Source organism: Crocuta crocuta, unplaced genomic scaffold, assembly GCF_008692635.1.
Source record: "Crocuta crocuta isolate KB4526 unplaced genomic scaffold, BGI_CrCroc_1.0 scaffold129, whole genome shotgun sequence".
In the NCBI taxonomy this organism is placed as follows: domain Eukaryota; kingdom Metazoa; phylum Chordata; class Mammalia; order Carnivora; family Hyaenidae; genus Crocuta; species Crocuta crocuta.
This window is the reverse complement of record NW_027551571.1, coordinates 7,928,954-7,954,732: the sequence shown is the minus strand read 5'-3', so window position 1 is coordinate 7,954,732 and position 25,779 is coordinate 7,928,954.

The following is a 25,779-nucleotide window of genomic DNA, read 5'->3' as shown; positions in this document are numbered from 1 at the left end:
TTGTACTTGAAAGAATAATTGGTCCACAATTTTTTTCAGATGTGGATATTTCAAAAATATCTTCTCAAAAATGAACTGAGCCTGTCACTTCCAAGAATAGGAGTGGCATTCATTGTCATGAATCATAAAATGCAAGCTTTTAAGCAGAAACTAAAGTTTAGAAAACTTGTGTCTGCCATGATGAGCTTGACTTTCATTTACAGTATATGAGGAATTTAAAAAAAAAAGAGAAAGATCAAAAAAATTTTTTTAAAAATAAAGTATATGAAGAAACCCAGATTCACATGGACATGTAGTTGTCAAGGAGTGTTTCCATAGCCTTTCTGTTTAACTGGATAATTGAGATAATTAATAATGTAGAAGATAATAATTAATTACTCTTCTCTGATACTACACTAAAACTTGACATGTGGTAGTTTCTTAAAGGGTTGTTGTGATGTAGAATCTGAAGACATGAAAGTGGTTTTTTTTCATATTCTGTTATGTTACTTTGTATACATCACTTCAAATGACACACCACCTCAGGTTGAAAGCTGAAGAAGATATAAGAATCCAGCTGTCTTATATTAAACTAGATGTTGAAGAGAGTCCCAAAAAATATAAAACAATATCTCTCTTCTCACTAAATATTTTTATTTTAAATATAGTTATTTTAAGAGTGCCTGGGTGACTCTCTCAGTTAAGCATCCAACTTCAGCTTAGGTCATGATCTCACTGTCGGTTCGTGGGCTGGAGCCTTGCTTCATGCTCTGTGCTGACAGCTCAGAGCCTGGAGCCTGCTTCAGATTCTGTGTCTCCCTCTCTCTCTGTCCCTCCTCCACTCACAGTGTATCTCTCTGTCTCTCAAAAATAAACAAAATTAAAAAAAAATTTTTTAAATGGGGGCACCTGGGTGGCTCAGTTGGTTGAGCATCTGATTTCGGCTCAGGTCATGATCTCGAAGTCTGTGAGTTTGAGCCCCACGTCAGGCTCTGTGCTGACAGCTCAGAGCCTGGAGCCTGCTTGAGATTCTGTGTCTCCCTCTCTCTCTGCCTCTCCCCCATTCACCCTCCTTTCTCTAGCTCTCAAAAATAAACCTTAAGGTTTTTTTATTTTAAAAAATATGGTTATTTTATTACAATGTTATTTATATGACTAATAGCTGGATTATTAGTTATTTGCATGAATTAATACATATTTTTAACCTTCTTGCTTTTAATTTCTTAGATTTTTAAAAATTTCTTTCATTTTAATATGATTGGGGCACCTGGGTGGCTTAGTCAGTTAAGCGTCTGACTTCGGCTCAGGTCATGATCTCGCAGTCTATAGGTTCAAGCCCCACGTCGGGCTCTGTGCTAACAGCTCAGAGCCTGGAGCCTGCTTCAGATTCTGTGTCTCCCTCTCTCTCTGCCCCTCCCCAGCTCGTTCTCAGTCTCTCTCTGTCTCAAAAATAAATAAATGTTTAAAAAATTTATTTTAATATGATAACATTAATAGATATAGCTCATACAAACTAGAGTTATTTGGGCCCTAAAAATTACAAAACAGTTTTTTAAATGTTTATTTATTTTTGAGAGAGAGAGAGAGAGAGAGAGAGCACATGAGCAGGGGAGGGACAGAGAAAGAGGGAGTCACAGAATTGGAAGCAGGCTCCAGGCTCTAAGCTGTCAGCACAGAGTCCAACATGGGGCTTGAACTCACAAACTGTGAGGTCATGACCTGAGCTGAAGTCGGACACTTAACCAACTGAGCCACCCAGATGCCCCAAGGGTGCTTAAAATTTTTAAAGAGTGCAAAAGCATTTTGAGATTTAAAAAAAAATTGAAAACCACTGCACTATAGCAATCCTTGATCTTACAAAAATATCTCGAGAAGCGATGATTAATGTGCAATGAACGAGTGAGTTGGTCCATTTCCCATAATCCAGTACATTTCAGCCCCACCTCGGTGCTGCTAACCCAAGTTCTGAAATCCAGGGAGCCGGTGGTTCTATATCTACAATATCTACCAGCTGCATGAGTAGGGGAGACCCTCTTCCTCCCTGAGTCTCAGTGTCCTTATCTCATGTTTGATGAGTGGACCAGACTGTCTCTAAGACATTTTTCAACTCTGGCATTCTATGAAATCTCTTTGGAGGAATATTTGAAAGATAATAAAAACAACAATTGGTTTGTTTTCAAGCCATAGTTGACAATTTAGTTTCCCAACTGAATTTTTACTTCGTTCTATTCTACACACACCACAGTAATTGTCACTGAAGATCCCAGAGGTAAATTGCCTGGCATTTAGTCTTGTGCCACTAACTAGCTATGTGGGCTTGGATAAATTAATTAACCCCTCTATGCCCCATAAAACTATTGAGTGGGTTAAGTGAATTAGGGCATGCACAGTGTTTAGAATAAATTCTGGCTGGTGTTATGTACTCAGTAAATTACTCTTAGCACCTGTTTCACTGTGTTGTAATTGTGGGTTCACATGACTGTCTCCCTTCCTAGACTGAACTTGCAGGCCAGGACTTCACCTGGCCCATCACTACATGTCCAGCCTCTAAAATAGTGCCTAGGACATAATTTGCCCTCAATAAATCCTTGTTAAATGGAAAAATGACTGACTGATTTGATAGTTTAGGTCATTTTCCGGCAGATAATCTGTCTCAGATCTCTCTTACTTTAGGCAGAGTATTATTTTCCATGGGATGTGGGTTGACCCATTGGATTGCAGAGGTTGTAAATGTGCTTAGAGGGTGTGCTTTGATTACAATGATGATGATAGTGATCCATGAGAAGAACAGAGCCTGGTAGCCACTGCTTCCTTAGCCCGGGCTCAGAATGAATCGCCTACAGGAGGCTTCCATACTGCACCCTAGATACAAGCCCAGATGACCATGCTCGGAGGCAGAGCTGTCCAGCCCCCCATACACAGGGAAGCTCTCCCGGGCAGCGCCAAATTTCTTTCACGGGACCGTGTGTTGTTGGATGGCCACAGTGGTGCTGACATCCTGATATAAAGTGACTTAAATTGTCTGTCCAGCAGGGGTCCGCACAAAATAGTCGCACGCTGTCCACATGCCCAGGACTGCCCTGCCACCTCCACACTGAGCGCATCCGAGATCACCCAAGCTGACTCAGGAACACTAGAACAGAGGCTCACTGACACAGGGCGAGATTCGAGAGTGGCATCTATCTGTCTGTCTATCTATCTATCATCTATCTATTTTAATTTATAGCCAAGTTAGTTAGCATATAGTGCAATAATGATTTCAGGAACAGAATCCAGTGATTCAGTCCTTACACATAACACCCAGTGCTCAGCCCGACAACAGTCCTCTTTGATGCCCGTTTAGGCCATCCCCTCCCCCACCCCAGCAACCCTCAGTTCGTTCTCCATATTTAAGAGTCTCTTATGTTTTGTCCCCCTCCTTGTTTTTATATTATTTTTGCTCTGAGTGGGGTTTTCAGAACAGCAATCCACATGAAGTGGATTGATATGATCGACAGTATATAATCTATGGTATAAGATTATCATTCTTCCCATTTTATCATTTTAATTTTTGTAAAGTTTATTTGTGAGAGAGAGAGATACACACAGGATGTGAGCAAAGGAGGGGCAGAGAGAGAGAGGGAGACACAGAATTCAAAACAGGCTCCAGGCTCTGAGCTGTCAGCACAGAGCCCGACATGGGGCTCGAACCCACAAACTGTGAGATGATGACCTGAGCCGAAGTCGGATGCTTAACCGACTGAGCCACCCAGACGCCCCAATCATGCTTCCCACTTTAAAGGCGAGAAAATTGCAAATCATCAGGGACATCCTCTAGAATGCATTTGGCTGGATATAACAGAAAACCCAACTCTAGCTGTTAAAAATGACAGTGGTAACTAAAAGAATAGAGGTAGTAGAGGGATGTCTGGAAAAGCCTGATCCATTAGCTCCATGGTATCACCAAAGGCCTTGTTTCTATCTGTCTATTCATATTTCTTTGTATCATGTCAGCTTCACCTTAGCAGTGACCCCTTATTGCTCTCAGGAAGGTTGCGGGCAGTGGTGACCAAAGCCATGTGCTAATTTCTGTAATCTGCAGAGGCAAAGAGCATACCTCCCAGCCTCCCCACAAGGACTGGGGCACACCGGGCCCTGAACTAATCACGACCCCATTCCTGATTCTACCTGTGCTCTCTGCCCATGTATTTAGTAGGTATTAACTGAGAGCCTTCTCTGTCAGGTGTTTTCCCATGTGGCGGAAATACAGTTGATACAATCAGTGCCACAGTGAATTGGCATACTCTGTACTGTATATATACTTAGTACTATGCACTAAGTCGCATAGATTGGGTAGCTAAGCAGGTAGATACTTATCTAGACAGAAACGTAACAATGGTTATCATTTATGGAGACCGGCACCAAGCATTACACCCAATGTTCTCAACTTGCATTTTAATTCATCTTCAAAATATTTCTGTAAGTATTATTGTTTACATTTTAGCATTAAGGAAAATGGGAGAACAAAGGTGAGTTATTTACTAGGCTCACGCAGTAAGTATGGAAGTATAAATTTGTATTTTTTTTCTTTTTTCTCTGTGTGCACTGCTTCCCATACAAGGAAACAGCCTGCTCCCCTTCAGCCAAACTGTGAGCCATGAGCCAAATGATGTGTCAACGTAGAATAAACTAACCTTTTATTAATTTTATTATGGATATTTAGTTAAAGCATGCAGTGTACTTTGGTTAAATACAAAGTACTCAGAACTCCATGTATTAATAAATTTTCCAAAAGTGAATAGTCCTCTGTGTACATAGATATCATATATGTATTCTTCCTGATATTATTACCTGGTTGATTTTTTAAATGTTTATTTATTTTTTGAGAGAGAGAGAGAGAAAGAGACAGAGTGCAAGTGGGGGAGGGGCAGAGAGAGACACACACACACACACACACACACACACACACACACAGTGTCTGAAGCAGGCTCCAGGTTATGAGCTCTCAGCACAGACACCAACACAAGGCTCGAACTCATGAACCTCAAGATGATGACCTGAGCTGAAGTTGGTCGCTTAACTGGCTGAGCCATCCAGGTGCCCCATTACCTGGATAATTTTAAACTCTTCCTATATATCATTATGATTATCCTCACCCTTTTTGACTCAGAAAATTAATGACTTTTTATTACAGGGAACCTGAAAAGAAACAAAAATTATAAAATGACCAGAAAAAAATGTCCATGGTTCAACAACCCATAAAAAACAACCATGGCCTTAGTTTTTCCCAGGTCTTTTCCCTCTGTATTGTATTTTCACACACAAAGAATAAGATTATATTCTCTATACCATCTTGCACTATGCTATTTCTACTTATTCTTATACCTCACAGTTTCATATGTTATTATAATAACTTTATTAATCTTATTTTCTATATCATAATTCTAGTGTATAAAATAAGCCATAAGTTTATTAGTCATTCTTTCACTGTTGGACATTCAGATTGGATGATTAATAGATCTATGGGAGCTTCTTCCTAGGAAGATATAAAGTACTTTCATTTATTTATTCAATTCCAATTAATTTTTGAAATGGCAAATTATGTTGAGACATGCCTAGATTTTTCACTGTCTACATGTCTAAAGCTGAATTCATCATCTTCTTCCAGGAGGAAAAAAATAAATCCTTGTTTCTATTATATCTCCTCACTTGCAAGGTTAAGGGCTCCCTGTTTTCCAGGTTGGCCTGGCTTAGAAGGCCAAGTCAGCTGACTCCCTGCTCCTTGAAAATTCATATCTAATCAGCTTCCAAGACCGCTCAGCCTTCCCTTCAGAGTAGAGTGACATTGCATTTGGATCTTTCCCCTGATTTTCAGAGTAAATATCCAAAGTCAGGCTCCTTTATCTCATGTTTTCTTTACTTAAGAGCCAGGGATATGACTCAGGTAACTTCATATTTGTATATAGTAGGTTCTTGATGAACATTGGATAACATGAATGCTGAATAAATAAGCGAATAATTCCTTTTACCTTTTATTGATTTTAAACATGAATACTACTTCATTTCACCACTACGGGCTTGTTGAAAACAAGAATCATAAATTAATCATAAAGTTTATTTTATTAATAGGCCTGCTGTGTGCCAGGCACTCTCCTAAGCATTGTGCAGAGGTTCCTTTAAGGCCGTCATGGAGCCATCTGTAAAGATCAACCTTTTGTTTCATGGACAGGATATAGAAAGGTGGCATGACTTGTTCAGGATACAACAGTGCACTGCAAAGGTTGCATTTTTAAGCCGGGAGATTTGCCTAGATGTGGTGTCTGTCATGGACAGCCCTGATAACACATATTTGCTTAAATTATGAAGGACGGAGCCTACAGGGTGAGCCCTAATCATATCACAGTTGTCTGATTTTGTTCCCACTTGAGGGTCAAGCAATGTTTATCAACATTGAAGTTTGGGAAATGAAGAGGTTCAAGGAAAAGAGAAATATATGTGCTAATTTTCTATAAAAAATATTTCCTGGGGAGCCTGGGTGGCTCAGTCAGCTAAACATCTGACTCTTGATTTTGGCTCAGGTCATGATCTCATGATTCATGAGTTCGAGCCCTGCATCGAGCTCTGTGCTGACAGCATGGAGCCTGCTTGGGATTCTCTCTCTCCCTCTCTCTCTGCCCCTCCCCTGTTTGCACTCTCCTTCTACCTCAAAATAAATAAATTTAAAAATATTTCCCAGTGGTATGTTATCATCTTATTTTATCCTCTGTCATTATCCTGAAAGCCCCGGATTCTCGTGGGGGTTTTTGCACGGGTCATAGTAGAATGCATGCCCTCCAGTCTCCAGCGTGGGACTGCAAGGAACAGCCTTGTGGTTGAGAGTCATGGCCATTAGTTTTCAAGACACTAAACCTCAAATCCCAGGGATGAAACTCACTAAACTTGTGGTATTGGGCATGTTGATTAACCTCTTCAAGTCTCAGTTTCTTCATATTTAAAATAATACAGTAAAACCTTGGATTGCAAATAACTTGTTCTGTGGGTGTTCCACAAGATGAGCAAACATTTCTAATAAATTTTAACTTGGTAAACAAGCGATGTCTTGCAATACAAGTAGTTACGTGACACCGAACATCACATGATCACAACTGAGCCAATGGTTCTCTCTCTCTCTCTCCAGGATTGTGGATGATCATCAATGCATGGTCACATTTCGACAAAATCCTCAAAAGGTGGCAAAAGAAGTGTCATTGGGTAGGTTCCTTGTTAAAGTTGCACTAAATGAAATGATTCAATTGAGCCAATAGAGAGCAGTGATTACGTTAGTGATAGAAGTCGTCCTACACAATCACCCTCCTCTCTCATCTCCCTCACACCAGTCTCGAAGGTTTTCAAAAGGAAGTGCAGGTTCATTTGTTTATTTTACTTTATATTTGGTATTTTATTATGGTATTGTAATCATTTTTATATAGATATTTTTGGGTTGTAGAATGAACCATCTGAGTTTCCATTATTTCTTTTGTTTTATTTTTTAACGTTTATTTATTTTTGAGAGACAGAGAGGGACAGAACACAAACAGGCGAGGGGCAGAGAGGGAGAGAAAAGGAGATACAGCATCTGAAGCAGGCTCCAGGCTCTGAGCTGTCAGCACAGAGCACAAGGCAGGGCTCGAACTCATGAACCGTGAGATCATGACCTGAGACGAAGTAGGATGCTTAACCAAATGAGCTAGTCAGGCGCCCCTAAGTTTCTATTATTTCTTATGGAGAAATTCACTTTGACATGCAAGTGCTTCGGATTACAAGCATGTTTCTGAAATGAATTATCCTCATAAGCCAAGGCTTGACTGTAGTTCCTATTCCTCCTTCATGGATCTCGTTTTGAGAACAATTAAAGAAAATATTGGAAAATCACAGGTTTTGTGCCTTGCGTATGCTACACATGATTATTTTTATTGTAATTACCTGATGACTTCCTGTTTATTCAGCAGTTATCCCTGATGGCACACGCTGTCAGCCCTGCATGATGGACACCAGGTATTCATTGCATAATCAAGGAGATAATAACAAAAGGAAAGATTATAAACAGAGGCACATGGAGCTAAAGAGCAGTGGAGAATCACAAGTAATTTGTTACTGCTCATCCCAATGTCATGAACATAGCAACTGACCTTCAACAGTTTTGAATTCAGAGTTATTTTTTTGAGAAAAACATACCATGATATATACTGCAGACATATGTGTTCACACACCCAACATCAAAAACTTCACCACTCCTAATTCAATAAGTGATTGCCCTTGGTACCTCTCTTGCTTTTAAAAATACGTTTTAAAAGACATTAATCACTTTTTGTTGCTTATACTTAGTCAGATAAAAAAGAAGGGAGATTCTTGATAATAAATTATGATGTCTGCTTCATATTGAGCTGTAGGATAGTCTATACCTCTAGCAAACTCCCTTAGGCAAAAAATCCATCAAACTCCGTATAAAATACTATTAAAAATCAGTTTCTCAAATAGATGGCTGGGCTGGCAAGAAAAAAGAGAAATGCTCAAAGTCCAAAGATTAGGAGAAGCTCAAAGCCAGAAAAGTTTGCAGTCAGTAGAGCTGGTATTTACCCTGGCAGCACTTTCCAGCCCCTGGTGGGCTGGTGCCTGGATTTCAAACGCCACAAGTACCTGAGGATAAGAAAACAAAGGCTGAGCCTGTGCATAAACAGGACCCCCAAAAGCTGAAACTCTTAACAGGTGAATTATTAAGAAAAAAACTCCCATAAAGAGAAGATTAAGGATAATCACGTGACCCCTCATCGGCTCTGGGGTGGAAAATAATATCCCTGCATACTTCTTAAACAGCATGCTAAGACTCATGATGGCTTGGGACCAGTCAGTCTGCACAAAATTCATACCAGCCCTGTGGTCTGCAAAGACCTGAAAAAGCTTCAAGTGGCTTCCAAGCCAAGGTCCCATGTCCAAAGAAAAAAGAAATGAACGAGAAATGTTAGCCTTTTACTGTTTAACTCCCAAGGTGAAATACAACTCTTCTGCTCATAGCCTGTTGACCTAAAGTAGTCACTGGGCCCCAAATATCTTCAAGGAAGGCTTGGAAATAATACGGGTGAGAACTGGAATGTTTGGTGACTACTATTTCTGCCTCACCATCTAAAATCTTTGTGTTTCAGGCATAGTGGATACTGACTAATTTTGGACATTCTTTTTTAAAAACCAATATTTTTAGTGTCTATTTATTTTTGAGAGAGAGAGAGAGACAGAGCACAGGCAGGGGAGGAACAGAGAGAAAGGGAGACAGAGAAGCTGAAACAGGCTCCAGGCTCTGAGCTGTCAGCACAGAGCCCGACACGGGGCTCGAACCCATGGCTCGTGAGATCATGACCCAAGCTGATGTCAGACACTTAACCGACTGAGCCACCCAGGTGTCCCGAATTTTGGACTTTCTGAAATTAAATGTAAAAGTGCAAATTTCTAGGATAACCACTAAAAGGAAGGAAACAGCATGTAACTTGAAAATTAGTAGCAGGAAAGAGACAAGGTGAAGAGACGATCTTAAAACCTCAACCAATTCCAAAGAAGGTAAGAAAAGAGAAAGAAACACAGATGGGAGTTAAATCAAGACAGATAGAAATCACAAACAGACATGGTAGAAACGAAACCAAACATATAATTAATATGAAAAATGCAAATGGGCTATGGTCTCTAGTAACTGGTGAAGTCTAGCAAATATTCAAGAAACAGCAAATTCAAAACGCTTCTGGGAAACTGAGAATCTGAGAACTCCCCAACTCATTCAATGAGACTATTGTATCCCTGATACTTGTATTCATTTCCTATTGCTATGTAACAAATTACTAGTCCCAATGGTTCCAAAAAGCATCCATTTATGAGCTCACAGTTCTCTAAGTTGTAGTCTATGCAGGCTCTTCTGTGTTCTATACTCAGGACATCACAAGCCTGAAAGCAAGGTGTTGGCTGGTCTCAGGTCTCACTGGAAGTCTTTGGGAAAAATTCACTTCTGAGATCACTCAGGTTGTTGGTAGAATTCAGTTCTTGCTGGCTGTAGAATGAGGTTTCAACTTCCTTGCTGGCTGTGTCTGGTAGTTTCTCAAATTCTAGAGAACACCTGCATTCCTTTCCACACATTCTCTTCGATCTTCAGCAAGCAATGATGAGCCAAATGCCCCTGGTGCTCCCCATATTCCTGATTTACTCTTCTGCCTTCAGGGAGAGAAAACTCTGCTTTTAAAAGTTTTTGTACAATTAGATTAGGATGACCCAGATATTAATATCAGCTATGACATAAACCATCATCAGAGCAGTGATATCTCATCCTCAGTTTTCAGAGCTTAAGGAATGGGATCTTAGGGCCATTTTTAGAATTTTGTTTACCATGGTACTAAAACCAGAGAATAGCTCAAGAAAGAAACATCACAAGGCAATTGTCCTCATGAACCAAGAGGCTGAAATTCTAAAATATACCAACACTGGATTCAGAAATGCATAAAAAATAGGTAAGTAACAACAGACAAGTTGGATGTATCCAAGGAATACAAAAGCATCTTAACATTTAGAAAATCTATTAACATAATTAACAATATTTTACATTTAAGTAGAAATACAATATTATCAATTTAGAAAATGCATTGTGCATAATAGTAGAAAACCTTAAAGACACACAGATTTCTTTTTTCCTTCTTTTTAATTTAAAAAAAATTTTTTTNGTTGTTTATTTCTGCTCTAACTTTTACTATTTCTCTTCTTCTACTGCGTTTAGGGCGTTCTTGTTACTCTGCTTCTAGTTCCTTTAGGTGAGCTGTGAGATTTTGGACTCGCGCTTTTTCTAATCTCTTGAAATAGGCCTGGAGAGCAATGTACTTTCCTCTTAGGACTGCCTTTGCCGCATCCCATAGATTTTGAATTGTTGTGTTTTCATTTTCATTTGTTTCCATATATTTTTTTAATTCCATCTCTAATTGCCTGATTGGCCCATTCATTCTTTAGAAGGGTATTCTTTAACCTCCATGTTTTTGGAGGTTTTCCAGACTTCTTCCTGTAATTGATTTCAAGTTTCAAAGCATTATGATCTGACAGTGTGCATGGTATGATCTCTATTCTTTTATATTTATTGAGGGCTGCTTTATGTCCCAGTATGAAGACACACAGATTTCTATCAAGCGTGGAGTATATGCTTTGTATCTACAAAGGGTAGTATATTTATGAGATTAAATATATTACATTGGTGAAAACAGGTGAATGTATAACTATACACATTAAAATGTATAAAATTATGAAGTTAAAATTTCAGGGACAAAGGGCACAAAGTATACAATAACTTTTATTTATATAAAGGTCAAATATAGGCAAACCCAACCAATACATTATTTAGAAATAAAAAAGTACAGGGGCGCCTGACTGGCTGGCTCAGTTGGTTGTGTCCAACTTCAACTCAGGTTCAGGTTCGTGAGTTTGAGCCCCACATCTGGCCCCGTGCTGACATCTTGGAGCCTGGAGCCTGCTTTGGATTCTGTGTCTCCATCTCTCTCTCTCCCCTTCCCCTGCTCATGCTGTCTCTCTCTCTCAAAAATAAATAAACATTAAAAACAGTTTTTAAAAAGTATATAATACAACTATTTCAAAAAATAAACCAATAGAATAGTAACATAATCAGTTTATTGTTTAACCCTTAGGGAAAAGAAATGAGATGTAATGGGAAGGGATAAACAGAGGACTTCAGGATAGTGACAATATTTTTAGCCTCTAACAGTGAGAATATGAGTGCTCATTTTATCATTAAAATTTTTTTTAACATTTTATTGATTTTTGAGAGACAGAGTGTGAGAAGGAGAGGGGTAGAGAGAGAGGGAGACACAGAATCTGAAGCAGCTCCAGGCTCCGAGCTGTCAGCACAGAGCCCGACGCCAGGCTCAAACCCAAGAACCGTGAGATCATGACCTGAGCCAAAGTTGGACGCTTAACTGACTGAGCCACCCAAGGCCCCTTATCATTTTTAATTGAGTAATTATAAGATATATTCTTTTGTATATATAATACATCTTATTTTAAAAGACCAGAAATCAGGGCACCTGGGTGGTTCAGTCGGTTAAGCATCTGACTTTGACTCAGGCCTTGGTCTTACTGCTCATGGGTTTGAGCTCCGTGTAGGGCTCTGTGCTGACAACTCAGAGAACCTGGAGTCTGCTTCCAATTCTGTGTCTCCCTCTCTCTCTCTGCCCCTGCCCCTCTCACATTCTGTCTCTGTCTCTCAAAAATAAATAAACATTAAAAAAAATTTTTTTAAAGACCAGAAAGATTGAATTATAAAAATGCTCCCCCAGGGCATCTGGGTGTCTCAGTCAGTTAAGCATCTGACTTTAGCTCAGGTCATGATCTCACGGTTCATGGGTTCAAACCCCATATCGGGCTCTGTGCTGACAGCTAGCTCAGAGCCTGGAACCTGCTTCAGATTCTGTGTCTGCCTCTCTCTCTGACCCTCTCCTACTCATGCTTCCTCTCTCTCTCTCTCTGAAATAAATAAAACATTAAAAAAAATCTAAAAATGGTCCCCAAAATTCTAACTAAATATAAACAATCAAAAAAAATTTTTTAATTGTCCCACATATTGCCTTGCAAAGAAAAGTTTCAGAAACCAGTGAATATTCTCCATATATGCCCTTCCTCCTTAACGTATGGAAAAATCTGGCATCTGAGTTTAAAATGGCAGAGTAGGGGTGCCTGAGTGGCTCAGTCGGTTAAGCATCTGACCTGGCTCAGGTCATGATCTCACTGTCTGTGGGTTTCAGCCCCACATCGGGTTCTGTCTTGGCAGCTGAGAGTCTGGAGCCCGCGTCAGATCCTGTGTCTCTCTCTGCCCCTTCTCTGCTCATGCTCTGTCTCTCTCTGTCTCTCAAAAATAAATAAACTTAAAAAAAAAAATAAGATGGCAGACCAGACAAAGAGAAGAGGCCACGTCATTTGGAAAGAAAATAAAAGACTTTGCCTGAGGAGAATAAAAGCCTTTGCTTATTAAAGTGAAGAACACATAAAATTGAGGACTCAACTGAATAGATCAATTGAATCACCCAATAAATAAGTTGCTGAATACTTGCTACATGTTGACAAAAGCATGAGACCACAGATAGGGTCATAACAAAGCCCCTGCTCTGGAGAATGTCATTCCCGGTTGGAAAGACAGTTACAAAAGTGCATTAAGATAATTGCCATGATAGAAGGACGTCCAAAGTACTATGGGTGTATAAAGAAGGAAGCATGTCTGGATGGACCAAACCTACACTCATACTGAAGGTAACATTTGATCTAAGGTTTTCTGATAACTTCGGATTTACTAGGAAGATAGAGGTTCTCTAGGCCAAGTAGAGGAGGTAGCCTTCTATAGATGGACAGAAGATGCTTCTAAGAGAGGAACATGCCCCATAAATCCCAGCAATCTTAGTGTGGTGGTGAGGTTAGGGTGATGGGATATGAAACTGGAGAGAGAGACAGACCCAAAATTCCAGACAGTCTCGTCGGGATTAGGAGCTTTTTAGTTTTTAATCTATGCAGGGTCATGGTCACATTTGTGTTTTACTAAATTCACCTTGGCTGTGGTGTAGCATATAGACTGAACTGCACCAGACCATATAAAAGAAACCACTAAGAGTCTATGGAAAACGTTCAAATCAGAGATGGTAAACATGTAAAAGGAAGGGTACTAGGGATGAAGTAGACACGGAAGTTCAAGGAATATTTGGAATCTTTATCCTGTATGATGAAATAATTGATAGAATGTAAAAGTATGAAAGAACCTAGGCTTTCAGGTGTACCTCCCCAGATATAAGAAGATCCAAATGGGGTACTTCTTTTTAAGAATAGGTTTTGGAGAGAGAGGCAAGGGGTAGTAAGATTCAGAGAGGTTTTGTTTTGTTTTGTTTTAATGGTTAGAATGAAACCGTGTAGTCATAAAATCACGAAAATTTTAACTATGTTAATATAACTTCTGTGTGCTGGCTTCAGTGAGCTGTGAGAGCAGAATTTATTCAACCAATCAACTTAAGAACCATGGCCACGTACTAACCCCAGAACCTGTGAATATATAGCTTTACACGCTAAAAGGGACTTTGGAGATGTACTCGAGGATCATAGGATGGAGAATTTATCTTGGATTATCTGGGGGACCTCAAGGTAATTATCAAGTGCCCTTACAATAGGAAGGCAAAAGCATCAGAATAAATACAGAAGATGCAAAGACAGAAGCAGAAGTCAGAGAGGAGAGAAAATGCAACACAGCTAACTATAAAAATAGAAGGAGGGACCATGAGCCAAGGAATGTAGGTGGCCTCTAGAAGCCGGAAAAGGAAAAGGAACAGATTACCTCCTCTCCGAAAGAAACACTGCTCTGCTGACACCTTGATATTAGCCCAGTGGGATCCACTTTGGACTTCTGACTTGCAGAACTGTAAGATTATAAATCTGTGTTGTTTTAAAACCGTTGTTTGTGGTCATTTGCTGTGGAAGCAATAAGAAAGTAATACACCAAAGAACGATTATCTACTGAACATATGTTAAGTACTGGGCATTATACTGGGACTTCTTACCCTAGTTAAGCTTCAGTAACTGACACCAACAAACCCTCTTGACACACAAAACTTTAAAACTGCACAAGGTAAACACCATAATTACCCACCTTCTGATTAAAGGCGACTCCTGCAGCATAGCACAGAGAAATGTAATCCAAGCAGAGGCCATGGTCTGGGAGGCAGAGATTAGAGTGAAAGAGTACTTAATCTGCTGGTATGTGTAAGGTGAAGCATGAGAGTAAGGAAGTTATTCAATGATCGGCCCCAGAATTCAGTATGGGGATTCCCTAAAAATCTGTATGAAGGCTGGATTGTACATACCCAGAACAAGACCATGTGAACTTAGTGGAGATCAGCTGCTACATATGGAAAGCAGAACAGAGATACCAGAGGTCAGGCAGTGCCAGAGGAAGAGCTTTGAGGGTGTTCCCACCTTTATAAGTGGAAAGACCAAGGAGTGCCTGGGGGCTTAGTCGGTTAAGCATCCAACCTCAGATCAGGTCATGATCTCACGGTTCATGAGTTTGAGCCCCACATTGGGCTCTGTGCTGACAGTTTGGGGCCTGGAGCCTGCTTTGGATTCTGTGTCTCATTCTATCCCTCCCTGTCCCTCTCCCACTTGTGCTCTGTCTCTCTCTGTCTCACAAGAATAAATAAAAGTTAAAAAAAAAAATTTTTAACGTGGAGAGACCATGTCAACTGCAGAGGACCCTAAGAGTAAGGATAGTGACATAAAGTTAAACCTGCTATAGACTCACTATTAAAAAACCTAAAACAAAAAAGAAAAGAAAAGAAAAGAAAAAACAACCTTAAACAAAGTCCCAAAAGTATGTTTAAGTAAGACAGAATTAGAAGGTTGAGTCCTGTCCAGCTAAATGGGGTTGGAAATACCTTGTTTTTACCACAGATATTTACTAACAAAGTGTAAAAACAAGAGTATATAAGTTCAAGATGATTATCCAATCATTGAACTTCCTTCTGAAACAAGAATCAACATTTCAGGAAAGAATAATAGAATGCACAGTTTTTACAACCTATTATTCATACTATCCATTAGGAATCAAAAATCACTAGGCACACAATGAAACAAAAAAATGTGATTCACAATTGAGGGGAGAAAAAGCAACCTATAGGAACCAAATGCAAGATGGCTCAAATGTTGAACTTAACATATACAAGCAGTGATTATAAATATGTTTAATGAATTAAATAAAAATGTGCTCAGAGAATGAAAGAAAGAACTTATGAAAGAGTATATAAGAAACCTCAGAAGAAATATGGGAACTTAAAAAAGAATAAAATGGAAGTACTAAAAATAAAAAAATACAAGAATTGAAACAAAGAAATAGTTAAACATCCATCAGTATACTGATAAGCAGAGGTAAGGGTCAGCTAATTTGAAGATTGATGAAAATAAATTATCTAACTTGAAGAATGGGGGAGTGGGAAATGAATGAAACGAGAAGATCCTCAAGGACCTGGGGAATAATAAATCATCTAACATATGTGTAATTGGAGTATCAAAAGGACAAAGTATAAAATTGAGGAAGAAAGCACATTTAAAGAAATAATGACTAAAACCTTCCTAAATTTGATGAAAACAAAAAACAAAAGGAAACAGACAAGCAAAATAACACTGCTGCAGAAATTCAATAATCTCAATAAATTCCAATGAGGATAAACATAAAAGAAAGAAATTATGCACATTGTCATCACCCTTTGCAAAACGAAGAGTATGACGATAATCAAACAAAGGAGAGTGGTAAATGGAACTATCTGTTTTAATGTTACATATTTGGAAAATTCAAAGTGTGCATCAAGAAGTTGGAAGTGGAAACTGTCAAATATCAAGTGTAGAGGACAGAGAAATACAATATGGAATGTAAGTAGAGTAAGTTTAAGGATACACCTTGCTGGACTCAGAACAATCACTGTAAAACAAATAACTACCTAAAAATGAAAGAAAGAAAGAAATAGCTAAAAGCCAATAAAGGAAATAAAATGTAACACTAAAGAATATTTGATTAATCCAAAAGAAGACAGAAAGGAAACAACAGAGGAAGCAGAAGCAGAGAGCCAAATGGAAAGCAATGGCAAGATGACAGACTAAAACCCAATGGTAATGATGGTAACATTAAATGTAAATGGCCCATAAACCCTGAGGCATACTGCAAGGATTCAAACCTAATGTGGGTATTATCCTACTTCAAGCAAGTCTAACAGCCTGTCAACAGATCATGGGGAAGTGGAATCTGGCAATTGCAGGAACAGTTTTGAACTTATTGACACATTTGTTCATTTATTTACTCAGTCAGCATCATGAGCCCTGGTATGTAAAGTGCCCTTTGTTCTTCTGTGAAAAATAATATTAATTATACGTTTTTATTATCAATCTCTAATTGCTTAATTCCTAATCTCTGGATTTCACCAAACTTTTAAAGGCAAAATACAGCATGATGACTCTGTTTTACACTAGAAATTTGCTAAGAGCAGATTTCAGATGTTCTCACCAGATACACAAACAAAGGGTAACTATGTGAGGAGGTTGGTAATCGGCTTTCACTAAGTATACGTATATCAAAACATCATGTAGTTCACCTTAAGCATTCACCTTTTAGTAAGAATTAATAAATATTGTGGTCATCATTTCTAGTGTATATGTATATCAGATCATCACACTGTATAAAATATCACCTGTTACAACCAGAATATATATAATATCTATTTGTCAGTAAAACACACATACACATGCAGAAAGCTCATGAGAGATGATTTTCCATCTGTCTCTGAGTTTCAACCTGGATGTATTTTTATATATCTCTACAAAAGGATAATGTAGTACATAGCAGTCTGGAGGTACTCCACAATTACCTACTAGAGCACTGTGAAGAGAGCTCTCATGATCTACCCTCCTCTTTCAGCCCAACCACTATCAGTAAGGAAACAGAATCCCCTCCGTCTGGATGTCTGGACCTCTAGGAAGCCTGGAGAGGGAACATTCATGGGTACCAAAGCTCGTCTTCAACTTGGCATTGATAACTGAGAAATTCCCCTGCAAACACTTTTAATTTAGTGCTTTTTAAATATATTTATGTCTTTGGCCTTGTTTAACATTTTTCACTGAGTTCCCTTTTCCTTTCAAGAGGTGGAAGCCAAAAAAAACAGAAATGAGTTACGGGAGCCTCAGCAAGAAGTCTCCTGAGACACCACCGTCTCCTGGAAAATTCTCCTCCAGAGTTTACGAGACAAATATAAATATATGCTGGACGAAGTTTTCAGTGACCTTTAAACTGTTTGCATTTCAGGAAGATTCCAAGAAGAGTTTCTGTCTCTGGCAGGCCCTTGGGTTTCTGGGCTTAAATTAAAAAAATCTAAACCAGATCACACTTCAGGGGAAGTGTCCCAGAAACAACATCACTGTGGGATCTGGGCATCAAAGGCCCCACTGGATTTTGGGAAATGTGTTCAGTGCTTTTTCCATGTGGTTCGTTTAATCCCGACAGCTTTAGGGGGAAGGCACTTTTATTCTCATCATACAGAGGAGGAAATGAAACCTCAGATTACATAGTTCCAGGTTACATATTCTATGAGAATCTCATCCCTGTGGGTAAAAAGGACTTGTGGGTAAAGACCTATTTTGTAGGATTGTTAAAGATTTAGCACTGAGGTAAAAAAACAAAGTGGGTACTCAATAAGTGAGAAATATTATTATATGTGGGTAAGCCAAGATCCAAATCCAAATTCTATTGGTCCAAAGGGCGGGTGATTTCCATTCACCATGCAAGCTCCTCCGGGATTGGGCCACTCAGGTTTCCACAGCCATAGGCACAAGAGACTTCTTTTCTAGACCTCAGTGGGAACATCCATCATCCTCTGTACCCCTAGCTGAAAAGCAAGCTATAAGAAGGGTGGGTGGAGACTCTTCTTTTATGGGACTTTGCTGTCATTCACTCTGTGACAAGCTAGAAGTGACAAAAATAGCCAATATGAGGAATCAGCCAAGAGTGTAGAGTCATACACAGCCCTTGTGATATGTTATCAGGAACATTGGCCTCCTGCTTCTAGACACTTCTGAATGGAAAATGGCTGCAATGAATATGTTTCTTCAGTCTTCATTCTGCAAGGCCCATGGTGGGTTGCCCATCAATATTTCCCCGGGGTCCTTGAGACTGAGATGGTGAGGTCCATTTTTCCATAAAAACTCCTCCTTCTACTGGGAAAATCCACTGCAGGTGAGTTTCTGCTGTGTCTATTGTCTTCAGGGACTATTTGTATTTCTGATCCTCCAGACGAAGAGACTCCTAAGCCTCTGAACCACTCATATATGGGTACTTTCTTTGTACTTGATAATTTGGATATTGGGGAAAGAAAGAAAAGAGAATGAGTGGGCAATCTATGAGCTGCATCAGCACTAGAAGAAAGAGAGAACTGTGTTCATACCTGCAACATGACAGACTAGTGTTCGGTCAGATTAAATGGAAAAACAAACCCTTGGATGTAGCAAAATTCCCCAGCTTGGAGAATGTGTTACTTTATATTCTATGCCTTTTTTTCCCTCCTCTTTTTAAAATATTGGGTGATCCCTTTTGAAAATATAGTTTTAAAGATAGAGGAGGTGAGAGTATCAGGAAAATAATTACCTGTAATCCCTCAACTCAGAGAGAAACTGAGGACCATTAATATTTTGGATTATTTCGTCCTAATATTTTTCTAATCATGTCTCTCTTTGTGTACTTGAGATCACAGTGTGTGTGTGTGTGTGTGTGTGTGTGTGTGTGTGTATCACTCAGTGTCCTGCTTTCCTCATCCAGCATAAACTATTAATATTTTCCCTTATCATCAAACATGAGCAAAGACTGAGGAAATTGAACTCATTGGAAGAGACTAAGGAAAAATAACAGCTTTATCCAAACTGAGATTCTGGATAGGATCCTGGAACAGAAAAGTTTTGTTCATGGAAAATCAAGTGAAATTCAATTAACCTCTAGTGTAGCAACATTAACTTCCTGGACTTGAGCATTGTTAATTGCACTGTGATTATTTAAGGTGGCAACAGTTAGGAGACATGGGTTGACGAGACTGCAGGAACTCTGTGTTATGGCTGCAACTTTTCTGTAAGAGTAAAATTAGCTCAAAATGAAAATGCCTTGGGGCGCTTGGGTGGCTCAGTCCGTTGAGCATCTGACTCTTGGTTTCCACACAAGTTGTGATCTTAGGGTCGTGGGATCAAGCCCCGGGTCATGCTCTGTGCTGAGCTTGAAGTCCGCTTGGGATTTTCTCTCTCCCTCTGTTTCCTTTTCCCCGCTCACACATTCTCTCTCTTTCTCTCTCTCTCTAATGAATTAAAAAAGGGACACCTGTGGGGCTCACTTGGTTAAGCATCTGACTCTTGATTTTGGCTCAGGTCATGATCTCACAGATTGTGAGTTCGAGCCCCGCGTTGGGCTCTGCACTGACAGCATGGAGCCTGCTTGGCATTTTCTCTCTCCCTCACTCTTGCTTGTGCTCTCTTTCTCTCTCAAAATATAAAATTAAGTGTCATAAGAATGTCTCATTCTTGGGGCGCCTGGGTAGCTCAGTCGGTTAATCGTCCGACCTTGGCTCAGGTCATGATCTCACGGTTCATGGGTTCAAGCCCCACATCGGGCTCTGTGCTGACAGCTAGCTCAGAGCCTGGAGCCTGTTTCAGATTCTGTATCTCCCTCTCTCTCTCTCTGACCCTTCCCTACTCATGCTCTCTCAATCTCTCTCTCTCTCTCTCTCTCTCTCAGAATTAAGTAAAACCATTAAAAGAAAATAAAGTCTTAAAAGAATATCTCATTCTTACATATAAGAATGTCTATATGAAGCAGCATATTTACTATGGATGCACTTTGCATCTACTTTTTCAGGCATTGCCTCACACCTGCAGTGAGTACCATTCTTTAAACTCTTCCTTGACTTTGGGAACTCTGTCCAGATAAAGCCTCAGAATGAAATTACTAGGCCAAAGATTTTGACTATATTTAGACTTTTTGATACATATTATCAAAAGTCTTTCAAAGAATGTTTTAACAACATCCTGACTGGCAATGTATGAGTATACCTTTTATAACTAGAAAATAATTCTTTATTAACTGGACAGGTGAAAATCTGGTAGATTTTTTTAGATTGCATTTCTGTATACAGAATTCAAGGCTATGGTTTCTGATATTTGCCATTTAGGGGATTTCTTACTGATTTGAACAGATGTCTGTAAGTCACGTCTGACAATGCTTTGTCTACATTATGTTACAAATTTGATTGGCTCAGAAAAGTTTGAGAGAAGATATATTAATTGCATCAAAGTACATACCTTAATAGAAATAAGCCTTCAAATATTTCTAAGTAATATTAGTTTTAAGATCTGCATGAATGAATTAGCATGACTTTTTGGTAATTATTAAAATTCTTAAAGCAGTTTATTCTCCTTAGTATGTAAAGAAACCCATCTACAAAGGCTAGGTACGTATAATTAAATTCATATGACCTCTGGAAAAGACAAAACTGCTGAGATTATAAAAAGGTCGGTGCTTTCGGAGGTTTGGGTAGAGAGGAGGGTTGAATAAATGAAGCAAAGGGGTGTTTCAGGTCAGTAAGACTACTCTATATGATACTGTAATGGTGGATATATGACACCATGCATTGTCCATACCCATAGAAATTTACAGCACCAAGAATAAACCTCAATTTATGTAAACTAAAAAAAATCATATAGGAGGTTGGCTTAGCAACCTTAGTTCTGGCATAAAATTCAAGACTGTCAAAAAATAATCTAATTGTATTTCAAATGCATGAAATAACCTCACTGAAGGGTGTGTGGGGGGGTGGGGAGGAGGTGCTACCCTAATTAAATTTGGAAATGAGTGGAAACCGTAAAAATGAAGATGAAAGTTTCTGCACCTAAGAATTGTGTTGCCGTTGATAAAATTATTCCCCATTAGAATCCAGGTTGACATTTCTGGTACCGCCATCCGTGTGTCCCAGAATTGAACAATTAAGTAATTGGATGGTGGATGGTGAGAGTCTGAAAATAAGAAAGGATAGAATGATCCATGTGGCAATGGATTGGAGTGGGAGACATCAGTGTGAATTCGTGTTTAGCTGAGTATAGTTACCAACAGTGAAATGCAGAAATATTTATAGACACATTTATATAAGCATGTTAGTATATACACATATAATTTTCTTTACTCTGTGAGTTGAGAGAGCCCAGAAGCAATGACACCCCAGCTGAACAAGCACAGGGCTCAGGTTTTGGATTTTTATGCCGTTCTTAAAAATAACCAGGGCTTCCTGGAGAAATGGCTGATCTAGGGTTGTAGCAGGGTGAGTTTGGAGCACTTTGTAATGGCAGAAAGTAAGGAAGTTACACACACACACACACACACACACACACACACAGTGATGGTGTATGTGAAAGAGACACAGGAATCCAATTAAAGAGCTGCCAATGGCCAAAGCTTGAACAATTTGACAACAAAATGAATAAAGTAGTATGGGATTGTAAGCAAAGTACAAAAGAGATGTCAAGATCTTCACGCCAAGATAAAAAAATGGGTGAATAAGTAAATTAATGATGAAGAGAATAGACAGATTTGTCTCCAGTATTTATGGGTGAGTACATTATATTATCAATGAATAGTATCATCCTATATTTTTGAATGAATATGTGAATAAACACCCCAAAAGGATCATTATTCTGCCTTTGTCAAAATTGTCCATGCTATAACAACTATGCCAGAATATGAAAGCTTCAATTTTCAAAATCCAATGGCAACCCTCTTATGGGTTCTGGAAATACAAATACTAAACTAACTTGGAGTTTAAAGTCCTCCAAGTACTCTCCTTGCTGCAATGATGCCAAACATTCTCAGTTTCTAGATGGTGTCAGGCTTATTTTAATGGCAGCTTCATCTCAAGTTTGTTCTAGAACATCCATAATTAATAATAATAATTATTATAATAAGTGTCCCTATCTCTGAACTCACTTCAGGAATAAACAAATCCACTCTGCAGAAATGTTCCTGTTTGATAATACCCTGAGCCTTCGGGCTTATCCCAGCCACAATAAGTCCCACATGTTTGGGGGAGATGTGTCATTCACCATGGCATTTGCCCTTAGAAAACGTGTGTGTGTGTGTGTGTGTGTGTGTGTGTGTGTTTCTCAAGCCAAAGACAGTGGAGAGTGCGATAGAGAATGTGCTGGGTGAGGGAAGGAGCCTGATGCCCGAGATGGGCTGGTCTCCTGTGGAAACTCCCAGCCTGGGGTTGTCTGTCGTTTCTCTCCTTGATCTCAATAAAAGGGCATCCATTTTACTCCAAGCACCAGGGCTGAGGCTGCACAAAACCTGAGTCCTTTGTCTAACTGAAAAGCCACTTCTCTCGCATTAAGTGTGTAATTATGCACCCTGACAGTGTCTCACATCCATGTGACAAACTTGCATGTCAGTTTCGTCAATAAGCCTTGATCCCCTGTCCCCTGTCCCTTTCCTTCATACTCCCCACCCCTCCCTCAGAATCGAGATGCATAGAATGTTGGCCATATCTTAGAGATGGAGGAAACGGAAGCTGACGGAAGGTAACTGACACCCGGGGGTTAGACAAATACCAAGAAGAGAAGCACCTGTGCAAATAGACTGTGAGCTGATTGCTTTGTGTTTAGGGACGCAACTCAAGTTCCCTAGCACGTGCCCTATTCATAGCACATCATTCGATGTAAGCCTGGCTCTTGCACAGGAATGTCTGGGTCTCTGTTTGGAAGAATCTCCTTCTAGCCCTCTCCCTCAATACCCCCCACTCTCCTCTGGCTCTGTGGGTTCCTGCCTCAGTGTGCATCACAGTCTGCCTTGCAGGAATCTCTTGGAGGGTGCCCCTGTCCCCGGAAACTTGCAAGCACCATGAAGGGCACTGCCCGAGTTTGACCCTCCCCTGAACCTGTGCCTGCTGCCTACCCCCACTCCCACCAGCGCTAGCACTGATCCTGGGATGGAATGAGGTCCAATAGAGACTGCAGAATGGGACTGCATATGTGGAGCACTTTAGCGATGGGAAAGAGTCAGAGCTGGAAGGGAACCAACGTGCATCGATCCCCATTGCAAGCTGGGCTGTGTCCTCAGTCCTTTATAGCTATTCTCCCATTCATTTTGGCCTTAACTATCATCACCCCCACCTTAAAGATGAAGGAAATAACACAGAGAGATTAAGTCACTTGCCCAGGGTCATCTAAGCAGTAAGTGGCATCACCAGGATTTGAACCCAAACTGGACAATTCAGTAATTACTGCTCTCTGTACTCAAAGACAACCCGGAGGGAATTGGAAGTGTTATAAGAAATTTAGTTTCTCAAGGATCAAGGAATAACCTTGTTAATATTCATCACATGAATATTTCTCATCACCTGAGGAAGAAATGGGTCAAGACATTTTCTGCGTGTATTTCATACATTCAGGGGACATCGGCATCTATTGTCATCGGCTACACATATTTTTTTTTCAAACTGCGAACAGCTGAATATTTTCCACTTGAGTATAAATGGATGTCTAAATTGCAAAGGTGCCTAGAGCTCAGACTTCCTCAGCTTTCAGTTTAGGTATCCACCCTGCATTGCACAACCCTCAAATGGGATATGATGCAATTTTTTAAAACAGACTTTGCAAAACAAGTATTGAGTAACTCGAATCTCTCTTTATCCTTGTATGTGCTTAGCAACCTTGCAGGTCTGTCTGACAGAGAAGAATTTGCCCTTGGACAGCAGTTCAGCAAGATACTCAAAGGCTCGGAAAAGCACGAGGCTTTGCCGTGTTGCAATCAGTTGGCCTGGCTGAGATTAACCCAGGAGGAAGTGCTCCAGCTCCATGATGCCCCTCCTCCCTCTGTGAGTGTAGCCAGACTTAGAGAGAAGCCAAATGCATCTGACAGGTCTCTGTTTATATTGTAGACTGTGGGCCCTGCAGCAGAGGCTGAAAACTTTCTAATACTTTTTTTTTTTCTGTTGAAAAACTGATATGATATTACAGAGAGCTTTGAAAAAAACGAATCACACATCATTTTATCACCCCAACAAAAGTATTTTCATCTGACATGTTCCCTTCCAGACTTTATTTAAAAATTTTTTTTTACTGTATTTATTTTTGAGAGAGAGACAGAGTGTGAGCGGGGGAGGGGCAGAGAGAGAGGGAGACACAGAATCCAAAGCAGGCTCCAGGCACTGAGCTGTCAGCGCAGAGCCCGATGGGGCTTGAACTTGTGAACCGTGAGATCATGACCTGAGCCAACATCAGACGCTCAACTGACTGAGCCACCCAGGGGCTCCTTATTCCAGACTTTCTTATCATTCATTTCTATTTTAAGCCATGGGAGAAAATTAAAGACGCATACCACCTACTGAGGTAGAAGCTAGACCCAGTGATTTATATTTATAATCAAATTTATCCCTCACGAATATTCTCCAAGGTCTGTTGGAAGAGTTTCTCCCATTTTACAGATAAGAATATAAATTAAGGAAATTTCAGCGCCTGACTGAAGATCCCAGAGCAAGCCATGGCTCTGGTATTAGAACCTAGTTCTTTTTTTTTAATTTTTTAAAAATGTTTTTATTTATTTCTGAGAGAGAGAGAGAGAGAAAGACAGTGTGAGCAGGGGAGGGTCAGAGAGAGAGTGAGATACAGAATCCGAAACAGGCTCCAGGCTATGATCTAGCTGTCAGCATGAGCGCAACGCCGGGCTCAAACCCACCAACCATGAAAGCATGGCCTGAGCCGAAGCTCACCCGACCGAGCCACCCAGGCGCCCCTCAAGCCCAGTCGTGTGTGACTACAAAACCAATGATGTATTGTACATCTCTGCCCATCAAATTTACATTTTTCTCATTTACCATTATATTTAAGTACGTTATTTTGCTGTATGTGTCTAAATTAATATTTTAATATACGTAATTTAAATATTAATAGATTATCTACTCTAGAACATTAAGTTCTGCAGCAGATATAAATATTAGGCTACAAACATTTTAAGGTAAAAAAAAAATGTAGCTTTATTTTCCAAAAACAGAATTGAATGTCTATTTTAAGCCTCCATTTTGCTAGGTGGCAAGACCTCTAAAAAAAATTTTTTTTAATTTAAATTTATTTATTTTTGAGAAACAGAGCATGAGCAGGAGAGGGACAGAGAGAGAGAAATACACAGACTCTAAAGCAGGCTCCAGGCTCCAGGCTCCA